Source organism: Lissotriton vulgaris, chromosome 1_2 (assembly GCF_964263255.1).
Source record: "Lissotriton vulgaris chromosome 1_2, aLisVul1.2, whole genome shotgun sequence".
Classification (NCBI taxonomy): Eukaryota; Metazoa; Chordata; class Amphibia; order Caudata; family Salamandridae; genus Lissotriton; species Lissotriton vulgaris.
The window spans coordinates 313,237,022-313,246,445 of NC_141686.1; positions in this window are offsets into that span (position 1 = coordinate 313,237,022).

The window sequence follows — 9,424 nt, forward strand, 5'->3', positions numbered from 1 at the left end:
ACCTAACCATGAATTTGTCTTTAAAGGCAATAGCTAGGCCACCACCTCTCTTCCCTAAGCGATCTTGCCTAATTGACGAATAACCAGGGGGGTAGCGGAGACCAAGTCTGGTCCTGGCCCAGCATCAGCCAAAGTCTCGGTTACAGAAGCAATATCAATATTGGCACTGTCTAAAAAGTCTGCCATTCCCAAAGCATGTTTTATGAATGACCGAGCACTTAACATAGCGCATTTTATTGTTTCTGCCAAGTTTTGTTGAGTGCTCGTCATAGAAAGGCTTGGTAAGTGTTTCAAGGGTCCCTTGAGTCTGAGCGAGCAAACCGGGTACGTTTGACATCCTAATACATCTTCAGGGGACAATATGTGGCCGGGCAATAAATATTGAAAAGTGTTTCCTGTGTACTTCTTTGGGTATGCATGAGAGTCCAAACGAAAAGGTTCTAGATCTGTTGCCACGATTTCCTTGGGGGATCAGGGTTGTCATGTTCTAAGCTTGCACACACATTTGATGCCCTGTAATGTTAGGGGTGCAGATGGTGCACTGTGGCTAGCAGGGACATAGGACAACATATACTGATGGTGTGCACGGAATCAGTCTAGCACAATCCTGCATTTATGTTGTCTGACAAACACACAGTTTTACAGAGGGAGGTACAAGCCGTATGACATCAGGAATTCACAACAATGGTGATGGATGGCAATTTGCTGGAATTTGAAGGAATAAAGACCATGTGGGACGTGGAGTCAGCTAACATAAACTCCTCAATGTGGAATACAAAAGCATCATGTGTCTCTCTACATCGCCCCTACCCGGTCTAAACACAGTTGAGGAGATCTGGTATTTTCTATGAATTCATAGAACATCTCTAACCAGTTTGTGACCTACAGTAGGTATTATTCTAAATGCACATATTTTCACAGTATGAGCTCCATGTAATAATGATTTGTGTGTGTAGCCATATGTGAGGTTTATCAGCATTTTTGAACAATTAGTAGTCCCAATACCACCTTTTAACGACGTTTGATGGGCAATTATTTGTTGGATTTCCAACCCTCCTGCCGAGGGACAAGCGGTCCATTCTATATTACTCATATAGTAAACATGCAGCATAAACACAATATTACCTCTTGATACAGGGAATACTTACGGGTATTCGAGCACTGTAAGTCCACTCTAAGATGGCCTGTGAGCAGTGTCTATTTTACAATTGGTGATAATTGCCTTTTTTAGTTTCTAAGAGGGATTGTTGTTTGTATTCTAGGTTCTTAACGGGAGCCATAACTGTGACCACTCACTGTTGTGAAACTTTATGTCTTCACAGATATCTTGGGTGTGCACTTTGACAAGGTCTGATGCTCAGGTCCTTCACTGATTTGGTGGGTTGAGGGTTCACCATAGAACGCTGTCACCCTTCTTTTAAATTTGTATGGATTCGTAGTTAAGATGGGCATCTTTCCACAGCATTGATGATATGGAGTAGAAGGTAAAGCCAACTGCCAATGCAGTGGCAGCTGTTCCGAGGAGCTTCCGACCGGCCGCCCAACATCAACATGAACCCTGCTGGATCCGGCGCAGCCTTCATCAACCCGCCGTAGAGTGGGCATTTGTCTCCATCTTATCTCTCCCCCTTCCCAGAGGTTGGAATTGGCTGCAGGGAATATCCTCAGACATCATAACCACCCTTAAAGCATGAGGGTCTCCTGGGCATAATCAAGATGGGGGTCAAAGCTGAGACGCCATTACTGAAGATCTGAGTAGTGGTAGTGGGTATCACAAGGGGGAGTGAGTGTGCACCAGCAGAGATGCCCCTAGCTGGAAGTCTAAAATGTAAAAACACTGAAGTGGGCACTGCTGCGGAAGTTCCACGACCCCAGAGAAGTGACAATCCTCCTTCTGGCACCAGAGCTTCGATGACACCAGAGTAAGATGGCGCCTGCCGCGTGGTGAGAGAAGGGACCAGACATGTCTTGGATCAGCACAGAGACTGGATCGATAAAGAAAAGACCAGGCTTTGGGTGCCAGAAGGGTTTAGCCAAGTCCATCGCTCCATCTCCAGTGAAGTTGGGATCCTATGGCCGGGACCACGACTCACAGATGGCGCCGGCAATGAGGTGTGCGATGAGCAATAAGTGAGAAAAGAAGACAAGCTATGAGAGCGTGTGGGGCGGCAGCAAACGGAGACTCGGTGGGCAACGAGGGCCATTGGACAGATACTGGGACCCTCCAGAGTGCAAAGGGAGTCCTGACCACACTGACTGTTGAAGACCAGCACAGTGGAGTTCTGGTGACCTAGAGCATTCAAAGGGTCTGCTTGGGGCCTGGTGGCTGGCACTACCACCCCCCCCTCCCTGCCTGAGTCATCCTCATGTGTGTGGGAGCTCATTATTTCTGAGACTATCTGGGCAGATTGGTTTTGAACTCTTCCAGATAGGGGCTCTAGTGGTGAGGAGAGGCCACTCCCAGACTGTGGTACTAGGCTTTGTCTGAGTAGAGCTCAGAGAGGTCATCCTCTCTCCTGATACGCCCCCAGCCTCTTACTGACTGTCTCTGCCCAGGGGGCTTTCACCATAGATCGCCGATGATGTTAGACAACAGTAGAAGAACAAGAAAGACACTTCACCCTTCACATGGATTGACCTAGACCCTTATACATGGAACAGGGGACGATAAACAGCTGCACAGAGACAGGCTGGGACTACTGCTGAGGCGATAGACAGGGGCTGGCACCACCACATGCTGAAGGGTTGGACCTATCACCAAGGTTAAATCAAGGGGCAGCTCAGAGTGGACATGCAGACTGCACAGACACTGGAGTGAATCAGATGATGTCCCGAGAGGGAGCAGACACATCACCCGGCATAACAAGAACAGATGTATGAACGCAGCACATGCTGCCACTAATAGATAAATCGTAAATCATACCTTCTTATATAGCGCCTTTCACCGTAAGGTCTCAAGGCGCTTGCTTTAGGAACCCGTCCTGGCCTTTCCCTGCGAGATTACTCCTACTGGGCATCCCCAAGGTGAAGACCAGGCATCCCATCGCGGTGGGGCCGTAGTGGAGATTAAGCAAGCTATTGGCCAGATTTGTAGAGTATGAACCCACGATTCGAGTAGGCACCGAGGCGAGAATTATCGAGTCCGTGGACATTTTGAGCTCAAGGGCCTGCCGCGTCGGGGATTGAACCCTGGTCCCGGGTTTGACCTCTGCATCAGGGACTGCCTCCTCTAACCGGTGAGCCACACTTCTCCACTTATCAAGTTAGATATGTTATTTTAAGAGGATTTATATAGTACCCTTATCACCCGATGGGATTCAGGTGATGGAGTTAATGAGTAGGTCGATCAGGCTCCTAGTCGAATAGTCAGGTCTTCAGTTTCATGCGGAGCAGGAGGAGGGATGGGGAGGACCTGTTGTGGTTGGAAGGTCATTCCAGGATTTGGTGGCAATGTAGAAGGAGCATCTTTCTGACTTTCTCCGGTGGATGCTGAGTATTTGTGCGAGATGGAGTGTGTCTAAGCGCGGTTGCTTGGTGGGTTGGGTGGAAGTTGAGGTGGTGGTTGAGGTAGGAAGCTCCGACTTTGTGGAGGGCTGTGTATGCGTGGGGTAGTAGTTTGAATTAGCTTTGCTTCTGGACTGGTAGCCAGTATAGTTCTTGAAGGTCGGGAGAAGATGTGATCATTGCAAGGATATTAAGGATGAGTCTGGTGGCGACGCTCTGGGTGTTCTGGAGTCCTTGTAAGAGCTGATTCATGATGCCGATAAAAAGTGCATTGCTGTAGTTTAGCCTGCTGCTGATGAAGGACTGGGTGACTGTGCATCTGGGGTTGGTGTGGAGCCGATAGAATATTTTGCAGAGCATAAGTAGGATGTAATATTAGGAGAAGGTGACGGCGTTCACTTGTTTGGCCATACGGAGTCTGTCGTCCACTATGATGCTGAGGTGTTTGGTGTGGTAGGTGTGGGCGGGTGAGGGTCCCAGGTCTGGTGGCCCACAGGAGGAGTCCCATGGAGAGCTCTTGTTCCCAAAGCTCAGGACTTCTGTTTTATCAGTTTTGAGTTTTAGGCACTTTTGTTTAACCTGTAAGATACTAGAGGCCATTGTAGCATCCAGAGAGGCCTTTGAATTGAAAACAGACATTGTGGAAATGGATCTATGACTAAAAAAGAAGAGAGAGGAAAAGAGAAAATTAATAAATAAAATGGAATTAAGCTTACAGCCATCCGGCTGTCATGCCTTCATCATCTCCTACCCCCCCAAGCTATCTAAAAATGCAGCCAAGAAATACAAACACAGAATGCTGAAATCATAGCCGGAGACACTGATATCAGATCCCTATTTCTCCACAAACAAGGGCATAATATCGAATGACCTCGTCTTCCACACAAAAAACGTGCACAGTGGAGGAACTCCCTCCTTGCTTCGAATCTCAAATTAGAGGAAAACCCCTCATGCCCTCAAACTGACGGTTATAGCTTCGGACGTCTGCAAGGTGAATGCTACCATATCCATATACAATAATGGTAATATCCTCATACAAGTTTCCGATAGTAACCTAGCACTCATAGACAAGATCTTTCCTATTCTTAAAAGAGCAGCGAACAGCAAGAGAAATTCTCTCCATTTTCCCGGAAGACATGCAATCTTTACGACTTAATCCACTAACGACTCCAAGGAGCCCTACCCCTCACCATACCCTCCTCAACGACTCCTACAGGTCCCTTACAACTGACCCTATCTCACCAGGGCCCACAGGTCCAGCTCAGACAGCCATAAGCATAGATAACGTGATACCTACACGTGCCTCACAACTGTCTCAACCACACCAGGGCCCACGGGTCCATCTCGGAAAGTCATAAGTTCGGATAACGACCTCAAAAATGACATCCCTGATGTTCCTACTACCCAACTAGCAAGCAAGCTATCTGTTAAACCCCCCCTGATCCAACACTTACTTTGATCCCCGGTCAACTCCTAACACCCCCGATGCCTTACCCGCTTACCCGAACTCCACACTCAGTGGTGACTATACCCCCTCCACTTGCAGCACCCCCTCTCATGATAGCACCTCTTAAGGCCATCCCCCACATCCACTCTGACCCACCTACTACCATCATTACTCATCCAACCCCGTCAAAAACCTACAAAGATATCTCCACCCAATCCGATATCTAGTTCTCTACGCTATCAGACCACAATGGAGGATCTACCTGTATAGGGGAACACACGCCCACACACTTAACTAAGTGCCCTAACCATGACTGGACTGCTCGATTCAATGAGTTAACCCTAGGTTTAGCCCAGCTCAAGGATGAAATACAAAATCTATCATCAATCACCAATGAACTCCTAAACTCTAATAAAGCCACTAGCGCCACAGTGAACCAAATTAGTCAGCACACCAGCATATACCTAACCACGAATCCACATCCAGACTTTATAACACAGAGTAAAATACCCTCCCCCTATGACCCAAATCGACCATTAAGAACTATGGATGGTCTATCTGACAATGACTTACATGACCTTCTCACCTCATACACAAGCCAAAATGACAACAGTAAGTCTCTAGATGGCACCATCCAATCCATCCGAGCCAACCCATACAGAGAACCCACTCACAACTACAGATCCATAATTAGGGAAAACCTCACAAAGGTCAATATAATGCAATCAACCTTCACTCACCCGACTAGAAAATTAAAGTGTACACTAATCAATTGCAGATCGGCTAACAAACATGCTACAGTCATTTATGATCTAATTCTCGCGAATGACCTGGACATCATCATCCTCACCGAGACATGGCTAAAGAGTTCCTCTGCTCCCATCCTTGACCTACTGGTCCCCCCTAGTCATGATTAAGGGTGGGCGTAGTAGGCGCAGTGGGGCTACTCGAAGCTACGCGAACTGGGACAGAAACTACGCCCACCCACGCACTTCGCGTAGCCCCACTACGCGCCACCCGCCTCCCTCCTGCCCTCACTAAATACTTAAATAATGCTTTTAAAAGGAATAAACACCACTTACCTTATTGGCTGCGTCTCCGGGGCTCCCTCTGGTAAGGGAGGGCGGGAGGGAGGCGGTTGGCGGGCAACTTCGCTACGCCCACGGAGTGGGCGTTGTGTTGCCTGCTACGCCTACTTCGCAAATGGCGAAGTAGACAACACTATGTCCACTCCGTGGGTGTAGCGAAGTACTACGCCCAGGCTTAGTCATGATACTTCGCATGGATAGAACTGAGAAACCCGGAGGGGGGATAGCCTGCATCTATCGATACACCATCACATTTAAATAAGCAGACTCCATTTCCTTATCCTCCTGTGAATATCTTTTTTGCACCGACATCTTGGACGACAAGGGCATCATCTGCCAACTTCACATAATATACCACCTCCCGGGTGACAATCCGAAGTTCATTGATTAGCTAATGGAAGTCATTACAGCCAACGCCAACTCACAAGTGCCGCAGATCTTTCTGGGAGACTTCAATCTCCATTGGAGCAATACTGTCGATCATGATGTAAGCGGTCTCATATCCTTTCTGGCAGACCAGGGACTGTTTCAATTCTGTGACAGCCCAACCCATAACAAGGGGGAGACATTAGACCTCATCATAGCGAAACATCATATCGCTAGAATCCATCTCTTCATGTGACTGGACTGATCATTACAGTATCTTCTCCATCAAGAGGGAGGTAACTCCAAAACGAAACCAACCTACAAAAACAAAACAATGGAAAAGGAATATCCGGAATATCGATGCCAAAGCCTTGGTGTCCAATGCAATTCCGCCCTGACACCATCAGCAGAAATGGCCGACGTCCATGATCTTACGGACTTTTACAACGCCACTATGCTTGAAATCCTGGATACCACAGCGCCCCTTCAAGAAAAAAATGTCTCCACCAAAATCTCCAAACCATGGTTCAACGAGAATCTTAACTCGGACCGGGGCAAATTAAGACTAGCTGAGCGAGCATGGAAAGCAGCACCTTCCACTGATCATCTAACCCAACTTAGGGCACGGAGAAACACTTACAACAGAAAAATCTTAAAAGCTAAAGCAGACTTCTTTAAAACATAGCTGAACCAAGCCATTAACCGTCCTAAAAAACTATTCGCAATCTTAAAACAACAATTGCGTAACTCTGAAAACGTAGTGGAGCTAAGCAACCCGGCTACCCCTAACTGCGACGAGATGGCCAAATTCTTCCTAGAAAAGACTAGAACTATTGAAAATGACATTCAATCCATGAAAGAACCCCAACTATCTACTGACCAAGAAAAAATTCTTTACTCACAGATCAAGGACCATTTCTGCCTATTGATACTTTTTGACTTATCTTCCGCCTTCGACACAGCTAAACACGACAATCTACTGTCTCTACTTGAACGAAGGATGGGCCTAACCGGTCCAGTGTTACAATGGTTCACCTCCTTCCAAAGCAACAGAACCCAAAGAATCAAGTTGAAGCAATCATTCTCTCAACCTTCCATGGTCACACTAGGAGTCCCACAGGGATCAGCATTATCACATACACTCTTTAATCTACTCATGGAACCCCTTGCTAATGCGCTTAGCTCTGCAAACATTCTACATCATCTATACGCGGACGACACTCAACTATATTTCAAAATCTCCTCACAAGATGACTTAATCTCCCTCAACGCCATTCTGCATAATACCCAAAGTTGGCTCAATGGCAACCACCTGATGCTTAGTACCAAAAAAACGGAGTTCCTCCTCATCTCCCCTCCCAATCACACACCCAAGATAGACTTATGGCTGAAGCATCTTACTTCCTTTGATTGCGCCCCTCACATCATTGACTCCACAAAATCCCTGGGAGTTACCCTTGACAAACATTTAAATATGCAGGAACAAATACCACCAAAGGAGCCAACTTTCAGCTGAGTATCTTAAGGAAACTTAAACCCATCCTCCCACAGACTGATCTAAAAATGGCGGTCCAAGCCCTAGTACTACCAAGACTGGACTATGGAAGCACCACTCTTTGCGGTCTTCCAAAATACAAACTAGCACCGCTCAGGGCATCGCTTAACACTGCGGCCAGGCTGGTCTCCGGAATAAAAAGAAATAACCACATCACCCCGGACTGAAGACTTTGAACTGGCTGCCATACGAGTTGAGAATACAACTAAAGATCGCCTGCATGACACATAAAACCTTACATAGCAACACCCCCAGCTATTTAGCACAAAAGCTAGAGCAGTCGGGAGGTTGTAGACATTTGCGAAGCGCAAGGTCGCGACTTCTAAAACCTTAATACTTCCACAAAAAGACAACTGGATGCAGAGCTTTCTCAGGTATCGCACAGAAGATTTGGAACAACTTTACCCCAGGCGTACGCAGAATCTCTTCTTTTAATGTCTTCAAAAATGAAGCAAAAATGTTTCTCATGAACAAATTAACATCTTAAACCTTTAACTCTCTGAAGCCTACTTGCCACCACTTTTAATCAAACAGCAATGTCTACCTCATTTGTATTATATGTGATTTCCGATTGTATGTATAACATGTGATAATTATGTACTGTAAAGCGCTCTGATACCCCCGTGGGCCATGTCCTCGCTATATAAAACGTTATAAATAAATAAATAAGAGATGATCAGCGTACGTTGGGAGAGTGTAGCGCACACCAAATGCGTGTTTCAGTCACTGCAGCACACTATTACAGCAGCAAATATGTGACCTTGCAAGGCGGATTCACTTCCTGAAGGGAATAGAGGATGATACTGAAGGCCCGCTTGAAGCTGGAATGTCCATGTTGTGGGACTTCCAGAAGGGATAGAAGAAACAGAAATGGTGGTGAAATATATGGAACATTGACAGACAACAACTCTGGTCCCTCAAGGACTTTCTCCTTTCATCTTACTTGAGAGGGCTAGGCATGTTCCCACTAGATGCCTTCCATCAGGTGCTCTGACAAGACCAGTGGTGACAGAACTACTGTATTTTAGAGAGAGACAACATACAGAAGCCAGGAAGATGGGTCATTTTACAGCTTTCCACTCAAGTACTCCTACAAGTTAGATGCACAAAACATAAGTTTGCTCACATTCCTAAAGTGGGGGATAGACTAGTGCCAAATTCAGACCTTAGGTTAAGTTTAATTCTAGCTGCACATGAGGGACTAGCATCTGCACATGTAGGGGTGACAATACAATTATATTATTGCAGCAACGCTATAGGTGGCCAGGCCTTTACAAGTAGACCAAGGACTTAGTCCTCAAATGCAACATCTGCCAGCAGACGAAGGGTTACACCGTGGCTGCCGATACTGATGAATTGGAGCTTGGCTCTTGTTCTGCAGATTTCCCACTGCCTGGGGTCACTCCTTTAGCGGCTCTGTGGGGGTAGGATGGGAGTACGTTTGCTCCATAAACCTGCTCCGAG